At 46.1% G+C, this 23,056-nt stretch overlaps 2 non-coding genes across 2 annotated transcripts; both read right to left on the bottom strand.

Moving 5' to 3' along the window:
• Positions 1-432: 432 nt before the first annotated feature.
• trnas-uga (transfer RNA serine (anticodon UGA)) lies at positions 433-514 on the bottom strand. Its single transcript has one exon. It is a non-coding gene; the product is annotated as a tRNA-Ser (tRNA).
• A 6,065-nt stretch (positions 515-6,579) lies between these two features.
• trnas-aga (transfer RNA serine (anticodon AGA)) lies at positions 6,580-6,661 on the bottom strand. Its single transcript has one exon. It is a non-coding gene; the product is annotated as a tRNA-Ser (tRNA).
• Positions 6,662-23,056: the final 16,395 nt, after the last annotated feature.

The following is a 23,056-nucleotide window of genomic DNA, read 5'->3' as shown; positions in this document are numbered from 1 at the left end:
AGATGCTTCCCCCTTTCTGGCACTTTAGGAATTCTGTTTGGGTGGACAAGAGGCAACTCCCGTTTAATGCCGAGCGGGAAAGCGGGAGGGGAGGGGAAGGGGGGCGAGCGTGCGGATAGCGGTCCTTGATTTTGTTTGGAAGAACGGGGAGAGGCAATACAAATATAAATTGCTGTGGGGGAAAGGCGGGTTTGTGGAATTGGTTGAGTTGCTCTTTTAGTGTAATAGAAACAGAAACGGCGTCTAATTTAATATGAACAGAGACAGTGTCAAATGCAGTAATAATTGAGACAGGGCCTGCTTCATGTGATGTGAGCAATCACGGTTTCACTGCCACCCATTGGTCAAACTTTGCTATTGCAGGTGTTGTGAAAATGTCGATTCTATTTACTGTTTCTGAGATCAATGGTTAAAATCAGAAATAATGGAAAACGTAGTCGGCAGGATTTGAACCAGCGCGGGGTAACCCCAATGGATTTCAAATCCATCGCCTTAACCACTCGGCCACGACTACAGACCTTGACAGTGAAATATATACATTTTCATATAGGAAATCATAGAATAGCTGCAGCAGAGAAAGAGGGTCTTCTTCCCGCCCTGTCGCTGCCACAACCCAACCTTTTCCCCATAACCCTGCAATTTATACTGTCCCTCCTCGTTCTCCCTCCCAAACTGGGAATGAAAGAGTGAGAATGAAAGAGGAAGAGAAGCGATGGGTTTTGTAGATCCCAGGGAAAAGAGACTCGGGGAACATTTCATTGTGACAGTTCACACAGCAACAAGAAAGCACATTCCCTGAGGAGGGCCAGGAGTGGAAGTGTGTTTAGTTCAAACACAGAAGACTTGTTCAGCCAATTACAGCATCGAGTGTGTTAGACATGAAGATGAAGAGAACAGTGAGGTGAAATAGTGGAATAGCTTCTTTACCCAGAGAGTGGTGGGAATGTGGAACCCGATGCCACAGGGAGTGGTTGAAGTGAATTGTATAGATACATTTAAGTGGAAACTAGGCAAAAATTTAAGGGAGAAGGGAATAGATAGTTACAATTGTAGATTTAAATGAAGAAAAATTGGAGGAGGCTGAGATAAACCCTGGAGCGGACTGGTTGGACCAAATTCCCATTTCTGTTTCCTCCATCCTGTGAGAATAATACCAGATTCTGCCGCCTTTCCAGATGATTGAAATAGCTTATCCCTAACACAGTTCATGTGAATACTGCCCGTAACCTCTCCAAAGAATTGATATCTTTCCCAAAGTGTGAACGCAATATTTCAGCTGAGGTTCAATAAATGGTTTACAAAGATTCAGCATCATCAGTTTGCTTTTGAACTCCAAGCCTCCATTAATGAAGCCAAGGACCACATGAGCTATTATAAAGAAAGCAGAGAGATCAGCTTGTCCTGCTACCTTCGAAGATTTGTGTACACGTCATTCTATCCCTCTACTCAGTTCTCCGCCAAACAACCCGTGTGTGTTTTTTCCTTCACCTCCTCGTTCCGAACACTGTCCACAAGTCTTGCAGAATGGCTCGTCCACTCCAATTTTGCCAATTCCTCGCTTCAGACCCGCTTCACCAGGGATAACTTTGTCCTACAAAATGGTGCGTTTACTTGGAACAGGAAGGGCTTGTTCAATGGCAATTGTTCAGCCAATGAGGACAACCGTTTCTGGGAGCTGGAACACGAAATCGACAGTGAGGTGAAATAGTCCCACAAGCTGCTCCTGTGTAAATTTCAATTTCCAAAACCCACCAACCTCATCACTGTGGCTCCTGTGAAACTGACAAGGGAACACTCGGCAGACATTCGTCAATGAAAGTAACTGAGACACATCCAATTCAAAACACTGTCATGTCGCATCTGTTTCTGCTTCTGTCACTGCCTCTCCTCCAGCTCCCTCTGCCCGTCCAGCTCCCAGGTCAATTAGCTGCTTGATGCAGACACAGTCAGTTCATGAACCCAAGCTTTCCCTGGAAATCAGAGACAGGGAATGGCAGTCCCAAAGCTTCCGGAAGGGATGGGTTTGCAGATGACAGGGTAAAGATAAAACAGGATCTCTCTTCCTGGCTCTCCCACATACTGATTACATGAAAAGGACACAAGAGCAATCCACTGTCTGTTTAAATGTTGCTCAGTGAAAATTTCAATCATCCTCCGCTGTGTAACATTCGGGCACTGAGTCAACAAGCAGTCTGCACTCAAAAATAAACACAGGAAGTGGCAATCACATCTGGCAAAGTTTAAACCTGTTATTCCCTGTACCAGTTACCACGAAGAAACATTACAAAAGTGAACAAATTTTGCGATGGTAAAAATGTGTTCACCCCTCGGTGACCTGAAACACACTGACACACTCAGAGGAAGACTCACAGACATACACCGAGAATGACAGAGGCCTAAAGAGAGACAAACACCCATGTCACCAACAGTTTTCTTCCATTTCTGGCGATTTGGTGAATACTTTCAGATGAACGGAAATGAAAGAGCGCGCAAGTGAAGCGGAAAGAAATCACGGGAGTATTTGGAAGCTTCTGATTTCCTTTCACCAGCAATTAGCTGTCGAGACAACGAAAAGAACAAACAGGGAAGCAGCGAAGTCGAACCTGCGTGGGGAAACGCTAAAAGATTTCAAATCCATCGCCTTAACCACTCGGCCACGACTACTACAGAATCATAAACGTTGTTGAGCTAAAATTGCAGTATGGTTACAGTGGTAAATGTTGGCACTTGGCCCCACCTACTTCCGGTCACCCTGCAATTTTTATCGCCTCTCCTCGTTCTTCCTACCAAAATAAAGCACCGCAGGCGTCAGCTGCCCCGAGCGCATCCCAATGGATTTTCGAAAAAGACAAACTAATTGAAATTTCGATCGCAGTGGGATTTGAACCCGCGGTTCATAAGACACTAAAACCCGCGTTTTATGAAACACTACAACGGAATTTCGAGGCCTTGGGCCGCTCGGCCACACACCTAGTGAACAAAGCTGAAGCACCGTAACCATTGCCTTGAGTGGTATCAGCGCTGAATTAGACCATAACAAACAGGAGTAGGAATGGAACCATTTTGCCCCTGGAGCCCCTCATAATATCACAGAATGACAGCTAATGTTACACTACAGATAGAGGCCATTCGGCCCGGGTCATTGGAACATAGGATTTAGCAGCAGGAGGAGGACATTCGGCCCTTTGCGACTGCTCCACCATTCAATAAGCTCATGGCTGATCAGGTTGTGGTCTCAACTCCACCTTTTTGTTTGCCCCCAACCCCCATAACCCCTTCTCGATCAAAAAGCTGTCTAATTCTGCCCTGAATAAATTCAGTGACCCAGCCTCCACTGCTTTCTGGGGAAAATAATTCCACAGGCTAACGGCCTTCGGAGGGAGAAAAAATCTTCTCATCTCCGTCTGAAAAGGGAGACTTCTTACTCTTCTGGAAACTAACTCACCTGGTCCCACTCCCCCGCCTTTTCCCCGGAGAACTGCATTTTCTGTCCAATTCTCCTTTGAAATCCATGATTGCATCTGCCTCCCCCACACTCTCAGGTATTGCATTCCAGATCCTAACCACTTGCTGTGTAACAGAGAATTGTAGAATTGTACACTTTGTTTGATGTTGCCTCTCTTCATTTTTTCAACCAACATGAATCACTCCATGCTTCCTGACATTAAATTCCAGGTTCGTTTTAACAGTTTACACGAGGAATTCCTGTGCATTGTGACAGTTCACACAGCGGTAAGAAATAAGGTTTCCCCTGATTGGGAATTGAACCTGGGCTGCGGTGGTGAAAGCACCAAACCCTCTGACTTCTAGTGAAGCCGAGGGCAGTGCTCGTTCAGGGGCCAGCGGCTGTGATATTAACAAAGTGGGATAGAGAAAGACTCAGTTTGAGCAGTGACACTGCCGGAGGAATGGAGAACTGGGGATCACCCATGAAAACAGCAAAGCTTTAAAAACAGGCAGCGCCTAGTATGGGGCTCGAACCCACTATCTTGAGATGCAGAGTCTCATGCGGTACAGACTGAGCTAGCCAGACATGGGTACGAAAGGCTTCCTTTGCAAATATTCAGGGACATCAATGTTGTTTTCCACCTGGAGCCTCAGCATGTTCTGAATTTCAAAGTGCAGAAGGAGATCGACCGACAAAAGCCCCAAAATTGTTTTGCATTCCTCTCAATCATCAATAACATCATTCACATCTTCCACTTCTTAGCTGCACCTCCTTTCAAACATTGCAAACTCCACTTGCATCGTTCATCCTGATATTTTTCTCTTTGACATTTTAATAAGAAGCTGCACATCTAATGTGAGTTAAGTTTGTGATGGTGAATATGTGTTGGCCCGTTGGGGAACTGAACCACATTGACACACACAGAGATATACACCGAGAGTGACAGAGGCCGAAGGAGAGACAAACACCCAGAAAGCAAAGATGTCACCAACAATTGTTCCATTTCAGGGGCCAAATGTAGTGAATGTTTGCAGATGAACAGAAGTAAGAAAAACGAGTGAATTTGGGTGGTTTTCTTTTTCACTTGACTGATAATTTATTCTGCAGACAGTTTGTGTCAATCAGGATTGAGAAGGGGAGTTGGCAGGATTCGAAGCACGTGGAAAAACGCCTCAACCACTCGGCCAGTACAACTGGGTAAAGGCTGCATGTTGTTTGTTTAAAATAATAGAATGAACACAGGGAGTTCCAGTGAAAGAAGATCTTCCAGTCCGTGCCATTGCCCCACCTTTTCCCAGTCTCCCTGGGAGTTACACTGCCTCCTCATTCTTCCAACTGAAATACAACACGGCACAGCTCAGCTGCCCCTTCACCGCACAGAGAATCTTTTGGAAGCGCCTGAAATAACAAAGCACCAGAAAGTTTGGCAGCGGTGGGAGTAAAGCCCAAATCACCAGAGAGATCGAAACCTGAACCAGCGCCTGATCCCGCTCGGCCTCACTACCACATTCAGATTAGACACAAACATTGTCCTCACCAACATTGACACTGAATTAGAATATAAAAATTATCATCAGGAATTGGCTATTCGGTCCCTTGAGCATTCTTAGCTACTTAATAAGATCATGTGAAAACTTCAATCATCCTCCGCTTTGTAACATCCAGAAGTTTAGTTACTGAACAGTCTCCACTCAAAATAAAGAGAGAAATGTCCTGTTAACAGCTTTTTTTTTTGCTGATATGAAGCCAGAAAACTAACATGGATAATGATTGGGTGGTGAAAATGACAAACTGAACCACATTGACTCACACAGAAAATCACAAATATGCACCTTGTTAAGATTTGAAATTGTGCTTATTTTCACACTGTCTTTCAATGTGCAGAAAGTGGAGCTGTGATCAGTTTACAGCTCAGAAGATGCACGTCAAGAATGTACATAACAGGCTGATGCTCATGGTGCCTGTTTGGACTCGGTGAACTGCATCTAACGATTGGGACCGTTTAATTGTCATTCAACGAGTCCGGTTCCAAATTCTGTGCTAGAAATGATAAGTATACTCGCTGAATTTGCCTATTGTCTTGAATTCAAAGCAACACATGGAAGATAAGAAAGTTCATCTTAACCGTGGTGTTAGAAAACATAAAAGGACAGAAAGTTACAGCAACGAAAGAGGCCATTCGGCCCTGTGTGCTGCTTCCAAACAGCAGTGTGATTGGTTGATCTGAATATTCAAAGATATTCGTCATTTAGGAAGAATGGGCAAAAAGGAAAATGAGGCGGGGTCGCGCTGTTAGTAAGGAAGGAGGTCGGTACATTAGTGAGAGAGGATCTTAGATTGAAGGATCAAGATGTAGAATAAGTTTGGGTGGAGCTAGGAAACAGCAAGAGGCAGCAAACATTGGTGGACGTTGTTTATCGGCCGCCAAACTGTGGTGGAGCTTACTTTTACAAACTTCACCAAGGACTAGTTTCTTTGACCAAATGGTCTGTGTCGGATGAATACAAGTGACGTCTTCAGCCAATGAGAAGAACCATTGAAGTTCGCTGGAACCTGAAATCGATACTTTCCTCCTTTAAGACAGTCCTTAAAGCCTCCCCCTTTGACCGAGCTTTTCGTCATCTGACCGAATATGTGGCTCAGTGTCACATTTTGTGATATAATGCTCCTGGGGAACGCCTTGTGACGTTTCATTAGGAAAACGGAGCTTTATAAATATAAGTTGTTATTGTAGTCAATACAGAGAAAGAGACAAACTACTCTTGTCTCTTTCATCCTGATATTTTTCACTGTAACATTGAAATGTGAAGTCGCACAACTAATGTGAATACAGTTTGTGTTCATAAAAATGTGTTCACCTCCTCAGGGATCTGAACCACATTGACCCACACAGAGGAACACACACAGAGATATACACCGAGAGTGACAGATGCCTAAGGAGGGACAAATGCCAGAATGAAATTATGTCACCAAATTGGCTCCGTTTTTATTTGCATTTCCGACTGGAGATTTGCAGAAGGCTGACAAATGAATGGAAATAAGAGAACACGGGTGTGTTTGGTTCGCTTTCCCTCGATTCAAACGATAATTAGCTCTGTCTGTGCGCCGATAAAATCCAAAATAATGAGAAAAGTAGTCGGCAGGATTCGAACCTGCACGAAGTAATCCCAATGGATTTCTAATCCATCGCCTTAACCCCTCGGCCACGACTACAGAAGCTGCACGCATGCTACTATTATTTGTATGAAATCATGCAATGGTTACAGCGGAGAAAGAGGTCTTTCTGCCCGTCCTGACACTGCCATTACCTGACCTTTTCCCCGGAACCCTGCAATTTACACTGTCTCTCCTCGTTCGCCCGACCAAACTGGGAAAGAAAGAGTGAGAATGATCCAACCCGGCCAATTACCGCCTCAGCAGTCTACTCTCCATCATCAGCAAAGTAATGGAAGGAGTCATCAACAGTGCCATCAAGCGGCACAGACTTAGCAATAACCTGCTCACCGATGCCCAGCTTGGGTTCCGCCAGGGCCACTCAGCTCCTGATCTCATTACAGCCTTGGTTCAAATATAAACAAAAGAGCTGAACTCCCGAGATGAGTTGAGATCAGCATGTGACCGAGTGTGGCATCAAGGTGCCCGAGCACAACTGGAGTTAATGGGAATCAGGGGGAATCTCTCCGCTTGTTGGAGTCATACCTAGCACAAAGGAAGATGGTTGTGGTTGTTGGAGGTCAGTCATCTTAGCTCCAGGACATCACTGCAGGAGTTCCATAGGGTAGTGTCCTCGGCCCGACCATCTCCAGCAATGAACTTCCATCCATCATAAGGTCAGAAGTGGCAAAGTTAGCTGATGATTGCACAATGTTCAGCACCATACCCGACTCCTCAGATACTGAAGCAGTCCATGTCCAAATGCAGCAAGATCTGGGCAATATCCAGGCTTGGGCTGACAAGTGGCAAGTAACATTCGCACCCCACAAATGTCAGGCAATGATCATCTCCAACACAAGAGAATCCAACCATCGCCCCTTGATGTTCAATGACATCACCATCACTGAATCCCTCACTATCAACACCCTGGGGGTTCCCATTGACCAGGAACTGAACTGGACTAGCCATATAAATACGGTGGCTACAAGAGCAGGTCAGAGGTTAGGAATCGTGCAACGTGTAACTCACCTCCTGACTCCCAAAATCCTGTCTACCATCTGCAAGGCACAAGTTAGGAGTGTGATAGAATACTCCTCACTTGCTTGGATGAGTGCAGCCCCCGCAACACTGAAGAAGCTGGACACCGTCCAGGGCAAAGCAGTCCACTTGACTGGCACAACATCCACATTCACTCCCTTCACTACCGATGCACAGAAGCAGCAATGTGTACCATCTACAAGATGCACTGCAGGAATTCACCAAGGCTGCTTAGACAGTAGCGTCCAAACCCACGACCATTACCAGTTAGAAGGACAAGGGCAGCAGATAGATAGGAACACCATCACCTTCAATTCACTCACCATCCTGACTTGAAAATATATCGCCGTTCCTTCACTGCTACTGGGTCAAAATCCTGGACCTCCCTTCCTAACAGCACAGTGGAAGTACCTACACAACATGGACTGCAGCGGTTCAAGAAGGCAGACCACCTTCCCAAGGGCAGTTAGAGATGGACAATAAATGCTGGCCCAGACAGAGAAGCCCACATCACGTGAATGAATAAAAAAACAAGATCCAGGTTTACCTGCAAATTATATTGCCTTGAACTTCTGACCAAAGTAAAGCACTGCAAACGTCAGTCCCTGGAGCAAGGCTGACGTATTTGCTCAGGTGAGGAACCAGTTGAAACTTTTAATATTGGTTTTCTTAACACCGAGTTTCCAAATGGGAATTGGTCAATGGCTTGAAAGTGAAAAAAACAGGGCTAAGGAGAAAGAGAAGGAAATTGTCATTAATTATAAAGCTCTTTGTACAAAATTGACATAGACAGCATGGGTGAAAGGTCCTCTTACTGCGCTGTGCCATTTGATGATGACATTGTTGATCAGTCTGTCTCCAGCATTCCTAATGAGAACAGCCGAATTCCATTTCTTCAAAACAAAGATCCAAAGTGCTGCTGCATGACGTCACCGCTTAACATTCCAGACAGCTCCATTGGGATCTTTCCAGCGCAGGGTTTATAAAGGCGAGTGAGGTCATATTCGCTTCACATATGATGGAGCTGCGGTTTGAAAGCTGGCAAGAGCATTATCCAAGCTTGTTTATTGAAGTGAGTGAAAGTTCAATAATTTCCGTTTGTTGTAAATATGAACACGACGGTTGCAATCCTGCTGACTAAAGTTTTCACCATTTTTGATTTTAACCAAATTAACTATCAGTTAATTACAAGGAAACCCATCCAAATACGTCCGTATTTTCTGATTTTCATTCATTTGTCAACATTCAGGAAATTTGCTTTCAGAAATGGAACAAACACTGAGCCAAGTTGGTGACACCCTTGCTTTCTGGGCGTGTGTCTCTCTTTACGCCTCTGTTAATCTCGATGTTTTTCTCTCTGTGTCTGTTCCTCTGTGATTCTCAATGTGGTTCAGTTCCCTCAGGGGGTTAAAACGTTTTTAACGTCGCAAACTTGATTCACATTAGTTGTGCGAATTCATGTTAAAATGTCACAGACAAAAAGTATCAGCATGAAAGATAAAACAGGAGACTGGCCCTTTCTATATATATCCTACAACAACAACTTAAATTTATAAAGCGCTTTTAACCTAATGAAACGTCACAAGGCGTTACCCAGGAGCATTATACAACAAAGTATGACACCGAGCCACATATTCGGTCAGATGACTAAAAGCTCGGTCAAAGGGGGAGGCTTTAAGAATTGTCGTAAAGGAGGAAAGTATCGATTTCATTTTCCAGCTAACAGCAATGGTTCTTCTCATTGGTGAAGAAGTCGCTTGTGTTCAACCTAAACAGACCATTTGGTCGGAGAAAGTTGTCTCTGGAAGAGGTCCGGAATGAAAAAAAAATGTCAAAAGTTGCCTCCATAATCCAAATGTCAAGCCTTATTGGTCGTTTCCCTGATGTCCAGTGACTGGGAATCGGCGCTTCCATTGGACCAACAGCGAATAGGCTGGAGGGCATTGGAAATTGAAAGATTCACATGAGCAGCTTGTGGGACTATTTACCTCACTGTCGGTTTCATGTTCCAGATCACAGAAACCGTTGTTTTCATTGGCTGAAGAAGTCGTTTATCTTGAACCTTAACAGGCAGTTTTATGGTGAAAGAGATCTGAACTGAAAAACAATAGGCAAAAGCAACGCAGATCAGCCAAACCGAAATAAGTTGGCCTAACGTCCCTGGTGGTCAGGATTCGGCGCTCTCACCGCCGCGGCCCGGGTTCGATTCCCGGTCAGGGAATGTCGAGTTATTGAGTTTTTTTAGAACGAGCGTTGATCACTCGTTGACTGGAAACTTTTTAAACCCCACCAGAATCAGAGGAGTGAGGGTTCAAGGGCACCTCAAGAGCTAGAAAACATCACACTTGGTTCAAGTGGAATGAAGCAAGAGGAGAGGAGAAGGGCTGGTTGCAAAGCACTGACGATAGAAATGTTGGTGTGAGGAAAAATATGCGTGGGAGAAGAACGAATTTTGCTGCCTACTGTTTGCACCGGCACAAATGTCACTTCTGATGGATCAACCAATCACAACTGCCCTTTGAAACCAGCACGCCCGGCCGATTGGCCTCTTTCTGTGCTGTAACTTTCTATAATTTTATGTTTCCCAACAGCACGGGTCATTCTGCCATTGTATAATCCACTCGAGTGAGATGTACTTTCTTACCTTGCATTCTGCTCTTTTGAAACCAAAACACGGACCAAATTCAAGGGGTTTTCTTGTCATTTCCAGCACGAGATTTGTCACGAGACTAATTGAGCGACACAGTAATGGTGCCAATCCTTCCCTGGTGCTCACCACATCCAAAGAGCACAGTTATCATCGTCCTGTCATGTATCTTCTTGCACTACATCTGCTGAACAATATAAAGCTTATCACAGCTCTGCTTTCTTCACATTGAAATCCAGTGTGAAAATCAAATAAAAAGCTGAACAACTTGGAGGGGAGTGACTGTGGATAATCGGCACTGTGCACATTCCTGTAATCAGTATCTGGGAGAACCAGGAAGATGAGATCCAGGAGTCTCTTTACCCCACGAGTTTTACCCATTCCCACGAATTCACCGTGTCTGCATGAAGCAGCTAATTGACCTGGGAGCTAGACGGGCAGAGGGAGCTGGGGGCGAGACAGAAGCAGAAAGAGATGCGACATGAAAGTACTTTGAATTTGACGTGTGTCAGTTGCTTTCAGTGATGTATTTCTGCCATGTAAGTTTCACAGGAGACGCAGTAATCAGTTGGTGTTTTATTTAAGCAGCAAGATTTCAAATTAAAAAGATAAAAGCAAATTACTGTGAATGATGGAAATCTGAACCAAACAGAGCCAAACAGAGGCCAACAGAGCAGAACAGAGCCAAACCGAGCCCAACAGAGCCAAACAGAGCTAAACAGAGCCAAACAGTGCAAAACAGAGCCAAACAGAGCCTAACAGAGCCAAACAGAGCCTGACAGAGCACAAGAGAGCGAAACAGAGCCAAACAGAGTGAAATAGAGCAGAACAGAGCTAAACAAAGCCAAACAGAGCAAAACAGAACCAAACAGAGGACAACAGAGCCAAACAGAGCCAGACAGTGCCAAACAGAGCCAAACAGAGCCAAACAGAGGAAAGCAGAGCCAAACAGAGCCAAACAGAGCCGAACAGATCCAAGCAGAACCAAAGAGAGGCAAACAGAGCTAAACAGAGCCAAACAGATCCAAACAGAGCAAAATAGAGCCAAACCGAGCCAAACTGAGCCTAACAGAGCCAAACAGAGCCAAACAGAGCACAACAGAGCCAAACAGAGCCAAACAATGCCAAACAGAGCCAAACAGAGCCAAACAGAGCAAAACAGAGCCAAACAGAGCCAAACAGAGTGCAACAGAGCCAATTAGAGCCACACAAAGCCAAACAGAGCCAAACAGAGCCAAACAGAGCACAACAGAGCCTAACAGAGCCAAACAGAGACAAACAGAGCCAAACAGAGCCAAACAGAGCGAAACAGAGCAAAACAGAGCCAAAACAGAGCAAAACGGAGCCAAACATTGGCAAACAGAGCCAAATAGAGTCAAACAGAGCAAAACAGAGCCAAACAGAGCCCAGCAAGAGGAAAACAGAACGAAACAGAGCCAAACAGAGCCCAACAGAGTACAACAGAGCCAAACCGAGCCCAACAGAGCCAAAAAGAGCATAACAGAGACGAACAGTGCAAAAGAGAGGCAAACAGAGCCTAACAGAGCCAAACAGAGCCTAACAGAGCCAAACAGAGCACAAGAGAGCCAAACAGATCCAAACAGAGCCAAACAGAGCAAAACAGAGTGAAATAGAGCAAAACAGAGCCAAACAAAGCCAAACGGAGCAAAACAGAACCAAACAGAGGACAACAGAGCCAAACAGAGCCAAACAGAGCACAACAGAGCCAAACAGAGCCAAACAATGCGAAACAGAGCAAAACAGAGCCAAACAGAGCCAGACAGAGCCAAACAGAGCCAGACAGAGCCAAACGGAGCAAAACACAGTGAGACAGAGCCAAACAGAGCCAAACGGAGCCAAACAGAGCAAAACAGAGCAAAACAGAGCCAGACAGATCGAAACAGAGCCAAACAAAGTACAACAGAGTCAAACAGAGCCAACCAGAGCCAAACAGAGCACAACAGAGCCAAACAGCGACAAACAGAGCAAAACAGAGCCGAACAGAGCACAACAGAGCCAAACAGAGCCAAACAGAGCCAAAAAGAGCCAAACAGAGCCAAACAGAGCAAAACAGAGCCAAACAGTGCCAGACAGAGCCAAACAGCGCCAAACAGAGCCAAACAGAGTGAAACAGAGCAAAACAGAGTGAAACAGAGCCAAACAGAGCATAACAGAGCCAAACAGAACCAAACAGAGGAAAAGAGTGGAAAACAGAGCAAAACAGAGCTAAACAGAGCAGAACAGAGCCAACCAGAGCAAAACAGAGCAAAACAGAGCACAACAGAGCCAAAGAGAGCCAATCAGAGCCAAACAGGGCAAAACAGAGCCACACAGAGCCAAACCGAGCCAAACAGAGCACATCAGAGCCAAACGGAGCCAAACAGAGCAAAACAGAGCGAAACAGAGCCAAACAGAACAACACAGAGCCAAACAGAGCAAAACAGTGCCAAACAGAGCCATACAGAGCAAAGCAGAGCGAAAGAGAGCCAAACAGAGCCAAACAGAGCAAAATAGAGCGAAACAGAGCAAAATAGAGCCAAACGGAGCAAAACAGAGCGAAAGAGAGCCAAACAGAGCCAAAAAGAGCTAAAAAGTGCCAAACAGAGCACAACAGAGCCACACAGAGCCAAACAGAGCCAAACAGAGCACAACAGAGCCAAACAGAGCCAAACAGAGCCAAACAGAGCCAGGCACAGCCAAACAGGGCAAAACAGAGCCACACAGAGCCAAACAGAGCACAACAGAGCCAAATGGAGCCAAACAGAGCCAAAAAGAGCCAAATAGAGCAAAACAGAGCAAAACAGAGCCAAAACGAGCAATACAGAACCAAACAGAGCCAAACAGAGCTAAGCGGAGCGAAAAAGATACAAACAGAGCCAAAGAGAGCCAAAGAGAGCCAAACAGAGCACAACAGAGCCTAACAGAGACAAACAGAGCCAAACAGAGCGAAACAGAGCAAAACAGAGCCAAACAGTGCAAAACGGAGCCAAACATTGGCAAACAGAGCCAAATAGAGTCAAACAGAGCAAAACAGAGCCAAACAGAGCCCAGCAAGAGGAAAACAGAGCGAAACAGAGCCAAACAGAGCCCAACAGAGCACAACAGAGCCAAACCGAGCCCAACAGAGCCAAGCAGAGCTAAAGAGACCCAAACATAGCAAAGCAGAGCCAAACAGAGCCTAACAGAGCCAAACAGAGCGAAACAGTGCCAAACAGAGCACAAGAGAGCCAAATAGAGCCAAACAGAGCCAAACAGAGCAAAACAGAGTGAAATAGAGCAACACAGAGCCAAATAAAGCCAACCGTAGCAAAACAGAACCCAACAGAGGGCAAAAGAGACAAACAGAGCCAGACAGTGCCAAACAGAGCCAAACAGAGCCAAACAGAGGAAAGCAGAGCCAAACAGAGCCAAACAGAGCCGAACAGATCCAAACAGAACCAATCAGAGCCAAACAGAGCCAAACAGAGCCAAATAGAGCCAAACGGAGCAAAACACAGTGAGACAGAGCCAAAGGGAGCCAAACGGAGCCCAACAGAGCCAAACAGAGCAAAACAGAGCCAGACAGATCCAAACAGAGCCAAACAAAGTACAACAGAGTCAAACACAGCCAACCAGAGCCAAACAGAGCCAAACAGAGCATAACAGAGCCAAACAGAGCAAAACAGAGCCAAACAGAGCCAAACAGATCCAAATAGAGCCAAACAGAGCCAAATAGAGCAAAACAGAGCCAAACAGTGCCAGACAGAGCCAAACAGCGCCAAACAGAGCCAAACAGAGCATAACAGAGCCAAACAGAACCAAACAAAGGAAAAGAGAGGAAAACAGAGCAAAACAGAGCTAAACAGAGCGGAACAGAGCCAACCAGACCAAAACAGAGCCAAACAGAGCCAAACAGAGCACAAGAGAGCCAAACAGATCCAAACAGAGCCAAACAGAGCAAAACAGAGTGAAATAGAGCATAACAGAGCCAAACAAAGCCATACGGAGCAAAACAGAACCAAACAGAGGACAACAGAGCCAAACAGATCCCGACAGTGCCAAACAGAGCCAAACAGAGGAAAGCAGAGCCAAACAGAGCCAAACAGAGCCGAACAGATCCAAACAGAACCAAACAGAGGCAAACACAGCTAAACAGAGCCAAACAGATCCAAACAGAGCAAAACAGAGCCAAACCGAGCCAAACTGAGCCAAACAGAGCGAAACAGAGCACAACAGAGCCAAACAGAGCAAAACAGAGCCAAACATTGGCAAACAGAGCCAAATAGAGTCAAACAGAGCAAAACAGAGCCCAGCAAGAGGAAAACAGAGCGAAACAGAGCCAAACAGAGCCCAACAGAGCACAACAGAGCCATACCGAGCCCAACAGAGCCAAACAGATCTAAAGAGACCCAAACATAGCAAAACAGAGCCAAACAGAGCCTAACAGAGCCAAACAGAGCCAAACAGTGCACAAGAGAGCCAAATGGAGCCAAACAGAGCAAAACAGAGCAAAACAGAGTGAAATAGAGCAACACAGAGCCAAATAAAGCCAAACGTAGCAAAACAGAACCAAACAGAGGGCAACAGAGACAAACAGAGCCAGACAGTGCCAAACAGAGCCAAACAGAGCCAAACAGAGGACAGCAGAGCCAAACAGAGCCAAACAGAGCCGAACAGATCCAAACAGAACCAAACGGAGCCAAACAGAGCTAAACAGAGCCGAACAGAGCCAAACAGAGCCAAATAGAGCCAAACGGAGCAAAACACAGTGAGACAGAGCCAAACAGAGCCAAACAGACCAGAACAGAGCCAGACAGATCCAAACAGAGCCAAACAAAGTACAACAGAGTCAAACACAGCCAACCAGAGCCAAACAGAGCACAACAGAGCCAAACAGGGCACAACAGAGCCAAACAGAGCCAAACAGAGCCAAATAGAGCAAAACAGAACCAAACAGTGCCAGACAGATCCAAACAGCGCCAAACAGAGTGAAACAGAGCAAAACAGAGTGAAACAGAGCCAAACAGAGCATAACAGAGCCAAACAGAACCAAACAGAGGAAGAGAGAGGAAAACAGAGCAAAACAGAGCTAAACAGAGCGGAACAGAGCCAAAAAGAGCAAAACAGAGCCAAACAGAGCACAAGAGAGCCAAACGGAGCCAAACAGAGCAAAACAGAGCCAAACAGAGCCAAACAGAGCAACACAAAGCAAACAGGGCAAAAAAGTGCCAAACAGAGCCATACAGAGCAAAGCAGAGCGAAAGAGAGCCAAACAGAGCCGAACAGATCCAAACAGAACCAAACAGAGCCAAACAAAGCTAAACAGAGCCAAACAGAGCCAAACAGAACCAAATAGAGCCAAACGGAGCAAAACACAGTGAGACAGAGCCAAACAGAGCCAAACAGACCAAAACAGAGCCAGACAGTGCCAAACAGAGCCAAACAGAGCCAAACAGAGGAAAGCAGAGCCAAACAGAGCCGAACAGATCCAAACAGAGCCAAACAGAGCCAAACAGAGCACAACAGAGCCAAACAGAGCCAAACAGAGCCAAACAGAGCCAGACAGAGCCAAATAGAGCAAAACAGAACCAAACAGTGCCAGACAGAGCCAAACAGCGCCAAACAGAGTGAAACAGAGAAAACCAGAGTGAAAAAGAGCCAAACAGATCCAAACAGAGCAACACAAAGCAAAACAGAGCAAAAAAGTGCCAAACAGAGCCATACAGAGCAAAGCAGAGCGAAAGAGAGCCAAACAGAGCCAAACAGAGCAAAATAGAGCGAAACAGAGCAAAATAGAGCTAAACGGAGCAAAGCAGAGCTAAAAAGATCCAGACAGTGCCAAAGAGAGCCAAAGAGAGCCAAACAGATTGCAACCGAGCCAATCAGAGCCACACAAATCCAAACAGAGCCAAACAGAGCCGAACAGAGCGAACAGAGCACAACAGAGCCTAACAGAGCCAAACAGAGATAAACAGAGCGAAACAGAGCAAAACAGAGCCAAACAGAGCAAAACAGAGCCAAACATTGGCAAACAGGGCCAAATAGAGTCAAACAGAGCAAAACTGAGCCAAACAGAGCCCAGCAAGAGGAAACCAGAGCCAAAGGGAGCCAAACAGAGCCAAGCAGAGCCCAACAGAGCACAACAGAGCCAAACAGAGCCAAACAGAGCTAAACAGAGCCAGACATAGCAAAACAGAGCCAAACAGAGCCTAACAGAGCCAAACAGAGCCAAACAGAGCCGAACAGAGCACAAGAGAGCCAAAAGGAGCCAAACAGAGCCAAACAGAGCAAAACAGAGTGAAATAGAGTCACACAGAGCCAAAAAGAGCCAAAGAAAGGCAAACAGAGCCAAACAGAGCACAACAGAGCCAAACAGAGCCAGAGTGTAACAGAGCAAAACAGAGCCAAACAGAGCCAAACAGAGCGAAACAGAGCCAAACAGAGCGAAATACAATGAAACGGAGCCAATCAAAGCCAAACATAGCTGAACAGAGCCAAACAGAGGCAGACAGAGCCAAACAGAGCCAAACAGAGCCAAGCAGAGGCAACAGAGCCAAACAGAGCCAAACAAAGCAAAACAGAGTGAAATAGAGCAAAACAGAGCCAAACAAAGCCAAACGGAGCAAAACAGAACCAAACAGAGGACAATAGAGCCAAACACAGCCAAGTAGAGGAAAGCAGAGCCAAACGGAGCCAAACAGAGCTGAACAGATCCAAACAGAACCAAACAGAGGCAAACAGAGCTAAACAGAGCCAAACAGATCCAAACAGAACCAAACAGAGGCAAACAGAGCTAAACAGAGCCAAACAGATCCAAACAGAGCAAAACAGAGCCAAACCGAGCCAAACAGAGCCAAACAGAGCACAACAGAGCCAAACAGAGCCAAACAATGCCAAACGGAGCAAAACAGAGCCAAACAGAGCCAAACAGAGACAAACAGAGCCAAACAGAGTCAAATAGAGCAAAACACAGTGAGACAGAGCAAAACAGAGCCAAACGGAGCCAAACAGAGCCAAACAGAGCAAAACAGAGCCAGACAGATACAAACAGAGCCAAACAAAGTACAACAGAGTCAAACAGAGCCAACCAGAGCCAATCAGAGCCAAACAGAGCACAACAGAGCCAAACAGAGTCAAAACAGAGCAAAACAGAGCGAACCAGATCCAAATGGAGAATAACAGAGCCAAACAGAACCAAGCAGAGGAAAAGAGAGGAAAGCAGGGCCAAACAGATCTAAAAAGAGCGGAACAGAGCCAAACAGAGCAGAACAGAGCCAAACAGAGCCAAATAGAGCCAAACAGAGCCAAACAGAGAAAAACGGAGCCAAACAGAGCCTTACAGAGCAGAACGGAGCCAAAGAGATCCAAACAGAGCAAAACAGAGTTAAAGAGAGCAAAACAGAGCCACACAGAGCCAAACAGAGCCAAACAGAGACAAACAGAGCCATACAGAGCTCAACAGAGCCAAACAGAGCAAAAGAGAGCGAACCAGATCCAAATAGAGCATAACAGAGCCAAACAGAACCAAGCAGAGGAAAAGAGAGGAAAGCAGAGCCAAACAGATCTAAAAAGAGCGGAACAGAGCCAAACAGAGCAGAACAGAGCCAAACAGAGCCAAATAGAGGCAAACAGAGCCAAACAGAGCACAACAGAGCCAAACAGAGCCAAACAGAGCCAGAGTGTAACAGAGCAAAATAGAGCCAAACAGAGCCAAACAGAGCGAAACAGAGCCAAACAGAGCGAAATACAATGAAACGGAGCCAAACAAAGCCAAACATAGCAGAACAGAGCCAAACAGAGGCAGACAGAGCCAAACAGAGCCAAACAGAGCCAAGCAGAGGCAACAGAGCCAAACAGAGCCAAACAGAGCAAAACAGAGTGAAATAGAGCAAAACAGAGCCAAACAAAGCCAAACGGAGCAACACAGAACCAAACAGAGGACAATAGAGCCAAACACAGCCAAGTAGTGGAAAGCAGAGCCAAACGGAGCCAAACAGAGCTGAACAGATCCAAACAGAACCAAACAGAGGCAAACAGAGCTAAACAGAGCCAAACAGATCCAAACAGAGCAAAACAGAGCCAAACCGAGCCAAACTGAGCCCAACAGAGCCAAACAGAGCCAGACAGAGCACAACAAAGCCAAACAGAGCCAAACAATGCCAAACGGAGCAAAGCAGAGCCAAACAGAGACAAACAGAGCCAAACAGAGCCAAACAGAGTCAAATAGAGCCAAACAGAGCAAAACACAGTGAGACAGAGCAAAACAGAGCCAAACGGAGCCAAACAGAGCCAAACAGAGCAAAACAGAGCCAGACAGATCCAAACAGAGCCAAACAAATTACAACAGAGTCAAACAGAGCCAACCAGAGCCAATCAGAGCCAAACAGAGCACAACAGAGCCAAACAAAGTCAATACAGAGCAAAACAGAGCGAACCAGATCCAAATAGAGCATAACAGAGCCAAACAGAACCAAGCAGAGGAAAAGAGAGGAAAGCAGGGCCAAACAGATCTAAAAAGGGCGGAACAGAGCCAAACAGAGCAGAACAGAGCCAAACAGAGCCAAATAGAGCCAAACAGAGCCAAACAGAGAAAAAACGGAGCCAAACAGAGCCTTACAGAGCAGAACGGAGCCAAAGAGATCCAAACAGAGCAAAACAGAGTGAAAGAGAGCAAAACAGAGCCACACAGAGCCAAACAGAGCCAAACAGAGACAAACAGAGCCATACAGAGCTCAACAGAGCCAAACAGAGCAAAAGAGAGCGAACCAGATCCAAATAGAGCAAAACAGAGCCAAACAGAACCAAGCAGAGGAAAAGAGAGGAAAGCAGAGCCAAACAGATCTAAAAAGAGCGGAACAGAGCCAAACAGAGCAGAACAGAGCCAAACAGAGCCAAATAGAGCCAAACAGAGCCAAACAGAGAAAAACGGAGTCAAACAGAGCCTTACAGAGCAGAACGGAACCAAAGGGAGCCAAACAGAGCAAAACAGAGTGAAAGAGAGCAAAACAGAGCCACACAGAGCCAAACAGAGCTAAACAGAGACAAACAGAGCCCAGCAGAGCACAACAGAGCCAAACAGAGCAAAAGAGAGCTAACCAGATCCAAATAGAGCATAACAGAGCCAAACAGAACCAAGCAGAGGAAAAGAGAGGAAAGCAGAGCCAAACAGATCTAAAAAGAGCGGAACAGAGCCAAACAGAGCGAAACAGAGCCAAACAGAGCCAAATAGAGCCAAACAGAGCCAAACAGAGAAAAACGGAGCCAAACAGAGCCTTACAGAGCAGAACGGAGCCAAAGAGAGCCAAACAGAGCAAAACAGAGTGAAAGAGAGCCAAACAGAGCCACACAGAGCCAAACAGAGCCAAACAGAGACAAACAGAGCCACACAGAGCACAACAGAGCCAAACAGAGCCAAACAAAGCCAATCGGAGCAAAACAGAACCAAACAGAGGACAAGAGAGCCAAACAGAGCCAGACAGAGCCAAACAGAGCCAAACAGAGCCACACAGAGGAAAACAGAGTGAAACAGAGCCAATCAGAGGATAACAGAGCCACACAGAGCCAAACAGAGCACAACAGAGCCAAACAGATCCAAAGAGAGCCAAGCAGATCTAAACAGAGCCAAAGAGAGCAAAACAGAGCCAAACAGAGCCAAGCAGAGCCAAACTGAGAAAAACAGAGCCCAACAGAGCCAAACAGAGCCAATCAGAACCAAACAGAGCAAAACAGAGCCAAATAGAGCAAAACGGAGCCAAACTGAGTCAAATAGAGCAAAACAGAGCCAAACAGAGCCGAACACAGTCAAACAGAGCCAAACTGAGTCAAATAGAGCCAAACAGAGCCAAACAGAGCACAGCTGAGCCAAACAGAGCCACACAGAGCCAAAAAGAGCGAAACAGAGCCAGACAGAGCCAAACAGAGCCAAACAGAGTTAAACAGAGCCAAACAGAACAAAACAGAGCTAAACAGAGCCAAACAAAATGAAATGGAGCCAAACAGAGCCAAACAGTGCAGAACAGAGCCGAACAGAGCCAGACAGAGCCAAACAGATCCAAACAGAGCCAAACAGATCAAAACAGAGCCAAACAGAGCAAAACAGAGCCAAACAGAGCAAAACAGAGCACAACAGAGCAAAACAGAGCCACCCAGAGCCAAAAAGAGCCAAACAGAGCCAAACAGAGCACAACAGAGCTAAACAGAGCCAAACAGAGCCAAACAGAGTGTAACAGAGCAAAACAGAGCCAAACAGAGCGAAACAGAGCGAAACAGAGCGAAATACAATGAAACGGAGCCAAACAGAGCCAAAGATAGCAGAACAGAGCACAGAGCCCAAAGAGAGCCAGACAGAGTCAAACAGAGCCAAGTAGAGGCAAACAGAGGAAACCAGAGCCAAACAGAGGATAACAGAGCCAAACAGAGGAATGCAGATCCAAACAGAGCAGAACAGAGCCAAACAGAGCCTCACAGTGCCACACGGAGCCAAACATAGCACATCAGATGCAAACAGAGCCAAACAGAGACAAACAGAGCTAAACAGAGCCAAACAGAGCACAACAGAGCCACACAGAGCCAAAAAGAGCCAAACAGAGGCAAACAGAGTCCAACAGAGCCAAACAGAGTTAACCACAGCCAAACAGAACAAAACAGAGCTAAACAGAGCCAAACAAAATGAAATGGAGCCAAACAGAGCCAAACAGTGCAGAACAGAGCCGAACAGAGCCAGACAGAGCCAAACAGATCCAAACAGAGCCAAACAGATCAAAACAGAGCCAAACAGAGCAAAACAGAGCCAAACAGAGCCAAACAGAGCAAAACAGAGCCACACAGAGCCAAAAAGAGCCAAACAGAGCCAAACAGAGCACAACAGAGCTAAACAGAGCCAAACAGAGTGTAACAGAGCAAAACAGAGCCAAACAGAGCCAAACAGAGCGAAATACAATGAAACGGAGCCAAACGGTGCCAAACAGAGCCAAGTAGAGGCAAACAGAAAAACCAGAGCCAAACAGAGGATAACAGAGCCAAACAGAGGAATGCAGATCCAAACAGAGCAGAACAGAGCCAAACAGAGCCACACAGTGCCACACAGAGCCAAACATAGCACATCAGATCCAAACAGAGGCAAACAGAGACAAACAGAGCTAAACAGAGCCAAACAGAGCACAACAGAGCCACACAGAGCCAAACAGAGCCAAACAGAGGCAAACAGAGCCCAACAGAGCCCAACAGAGCCAAACAGAACCAAACAGAGCAAAACAGAGCAAAACAGAGTCAAACAGAGCCAAACAGAGCCAAACAGAGTCAAACCGAGTCAAACAGAGCAAAACAGAGCCAAAGAGAGCCAAACAGAGCCAAGCAGATCTAAAGAGAGCCAAAGAGAGCCAAACAGAGACATACAGAGCCAAACAGAGCCAAACAGAGGCAAACAGAGCCCATCAGAGCCAAACAGAGCCAATCAGAACCAAACAGAGCAGAACAGAGCCAAACAGAGACAAACGGAGCCAGACCGAGTCAGATAGCGCAAAACAGAGCCCAACAGGAGCCAAACAGAGCGAAACAGAGCCAAACAGAGCCAAACAGATCAAAACAGAGCCAAACAGAGCACAACAGAGCCAAACAGAGCCAAACAGAGCCAAACAGAACACAACAGAGCCAAACAGAGCCAAACAGAGTGTAACAGAGCAAAACAGAGCCAAACAGAGCGAAACAGAGCGAAACAGAGCGAAATACAATGAAACGGAGCCAAACAGAGCCAAAGATAGCAGAACAGAGCCAAAGAGAGCCAGACAGAGTCAAACAGAGCCAAGTAGAGGCAAACAGAGGAAACCAGAGCCAAACAGAGGATAACAGAGCCAAACAGAGGAATGCAGATCCAAACAGAGCAGAACAGAGCCAAACAGAGCCTCACAGTGCCACACGGAGCCAAACATAGCACATCAGATGCAAACAGATCCAAACAGAGACAAACAGAGCTAAACAGAGCCAAACAGAGCAAAACAGAGCCACACAGAGCCAAAAAGAGCCAAACAGAGGCAAACAGAGTCCAACAGAGCCAAACAGAGTTAACACAGCCAAACAGAACAAAACAGAGCTAAACAGAGCCAAACAAAATGAAATGGAGCCAAACAGAGCCAAACAGTGCAGAACAGAGCCGAACAGAGCCAGACAGAGCCAAACAGATCCAAACAGAGCCAAACAGATCAAAACAGAGCCAAACAGAGCAAAACAGAGCCAAACAGAGCCAAACAGAGCACAACAGAGCAAAACAGAGCCACACAGAGCCAAAAAGAGCCAAACAGAGCCAAACAGAGCACAACAGAGCTAAACAGAGCCAAACAGAGTGTAACAGAGCAAAAACAGAGCCAAACAGAGCCAAACAGAGCCAAACAGAGCGAAATACAATGAAACGGAGCCAAACGGTGCCAAACAGAGCCAAGTAGAGGCAAACAGAAAAACCAGAGCCAAACAGAGGATAACAGAGCCAAACAGAGGAATGCAGATCCAAACAGAGCAGAACAGAGCCAAACAGAGCCACACAGTGCCACACAGAGCCAAACATAGCACATCAGATCCAAACAGAGGCAAACAGAGACAAACAGAGCTAAACAGAGCCAACAGAGCACAACAGAGCCACACAGAGCCAAACAGAGCCAAACAGAGACAAACAGAGCTAAACAGAGCCAAACAGAGCAAAACAGAGCCACACAGAGCCAAAAAGAGCCAAACAGAGGCAAACAGAGTCCAACAGAGCCAAACAGAGTTAACCACAGCCAAACAGAACAAAACAGAGCTAA

The sequence above is a fragment of the Cetorhinus maximus genome, unplaced genomic scaffold (genome assembly GCF_964194155.1).
Source record: "Cetorhinus maximus unplaced genomic scaffold, sCetMax3.hap1.1 HAP1_SCAFFOLD_739, whole genome shotgun sequence".
NCBI classification, from domain to species: Eukaryota; Metazoa; Chordata; class Chondrichthyes; order Lamniformes; family Cetorhinidae; genus Cetorhinus; species Cetorhinus maximus.
The sequence above is the reverse complement of the archived record's forward strand: the minus strand, read 5'-3'. Positions and strand labels throughout refer to the sequence as shown.